Source organism: Tiliqua scincoides, chromosome 2 (assembly GCF_035046505.1).
Source record: "Tiliqua scincoides isolate rTilSci1 chromosome 2, rTilSci1.hap2, whole genome shotgun sequence".
Lineage (NCBI taxonomy): Eukaryota > Metazoa > Chordata > Lepidosauria > Squamata > Scincidae > Tiliqua > Tiliqua scincoides.
This window is the reverse complement of record NC_089822.1, coordinates 266,857,216-266,859,279: the sequence shown is the minus strand read 5'-3', so window position 1 is coordinate 266,859,279 and position 2,064 is coordinate 266,857,216.

Below are 2,064 nucleotides of genomic sequence, written 5' to 3'. Positions count from 1 at the left end.
CCTGTGCTAACCAGACAATATACTTATTGTCAAGATAGATATATCTTGACTGAGGGCCCAATCCTATCTAACGTTCCAGCACTGATGCAGCCCAGACGTAAGGAAACAAATGTTCCCATACCTTGAGGAGGCCTCTGTGACTGACTCCCCACTACAAGATGCAGTGCATGCCCCATTAGAATGGCTGCACCGACACTGGATAGGATTGGGCCCTGAGACGGCACTCTGAGGCACACACAGGGTGACCAGATGTCATAACAATAAAAGAGGACAAGTCACCCCAAAATGTAGGATATTGAAGAAAAATGTAGGACCACAAAATAAAAGCTAAAAACACTCATCTATATTGATTATATATTGATCAATATATAGATTATATATTTATTATATATTGTATTATTGATCTCATGTGCCTAATTTAAAATTACTTATTATTGACTTAAAACTGTATTACATATAATTTATTAATTACAAGAGGGGATGTGTTGCCTGCTCACAGGGAAAAGCAGGACATTTAAGTTCTTTTCCAGGACATGGGGCTAAAAAATAGGACATGTCCTGGAAAAAGAGGACCTCTGGTCACCCTGGGCACACACTGGGACGGCGCATGCTAAGACGGCACCCTTGAATTTAGCACTCTTCATTTTCCCCAAGTCAACCCCCATCTTTCTTGCTCCTGAAAGAGCACCCCTTTCTAAGGCTCCCACAGCCCCATCTCTGCCCTCCTGCTCCCCATGGCACCCCAGAAAAGCAAGGTAAAGATGGAGTTACACAGGCAGCCCTTCCACAGCCTCCCTCTTCCCCACCCACCCACCCTTGCAAAGTCAACACTCCCCCCCTCCCACTGCTCTGCCTCACCTATTGCCCTACAAGACAAAAGTGAGGTCATCCCCATTGCCTCACTGTGCCAAGCCCCACTCCACAGCTGTGTGCACAGGAGATGCCCACAAGGGGACTGCAGGCGCCTTCTGCCCTCTCCTGGGAGCTGCCCCTGCCTCCCCCCCACCCAGGCAGCCCTGCCTGGGCTCAGCCTCCTGCCTCTGCGCCCCCCACCGACCCCCCACTGGAAGCCCACCCACCTGGCACCCCCACCCTGTGCCAGCCACACTCAGGGTGGCAGGAAGCCAGGAGGGGAGCCTGGCTGCTGTCAGCCACACTCACCATATACATGATGTAGAGGGCGCACAGCGCATTACGGGAGCAGGCGAAGCCCCAGCACACCATCTTCCGAGGCAGGAGCAGCCAAGCCCCCTTTCCCTCCCCCGAAGCACAAAACAATCTCCTGCTCCCCCCAAGGGGAAAGCAGCAGCAGCCCGTCCTGCACAAACAATCTCCCCCTCCGACCAAGGGGAAAGCAGCAGCAGCCCGTCCTGCCCCTTTAAATCCCAGCCTGCAGGAGCCAGAGCAGATGGCTGAAAGAGCCGCATGCGGCTCTAAAAACACAGGTTGCCGATCCCAGATCTAGGAGGAAGAAGGTTACCCAAACGTAACAAAAAGAATTAAATGGGACCCAGACTCTAAGAACTCATTTTGTGCATGGATACAAGCAAAGGAAATCTCTCAATTGTCCACTCTGGATCAACCAGGGATTGTCCACTTTTTCGAGAACTTAATATCTACTCTCTTGAAAGTATTAGGTAAGATCCCCTCATCCCGAAGAGTTGAGAGTGGGCGAGATGACTCTAAGATTGATCAGATCTGCTTATCTCTGAAAACTGCCATTCGCAGCACTTACAAAAAATTTAGGGACACTAACAGTAAACACTTTTACGCCAATATTTCGAGCTGACTGCCCACCTGAAGGAAGCTGTCAGAGTCTCGATCCATCGTATTGCAGAAGCAAGATGGTCACTGCTAATTAACGCTGTTAGAACAAAAAATGCTATGAGTTTTTGGCAAATTATATCAGGTTGTTTTCACAAAGAGTCAATTGGTACTACCGCAATCCCTGCCAAACTGTGGGAATTGCACTTTAAATCAATTTTTTTTGATGAATCCAAATCGTCCTCTGCTGTTCAGGCATCCATCCCACCAGACCTCCCAGACTGGCCTGCTGTCTCAGTG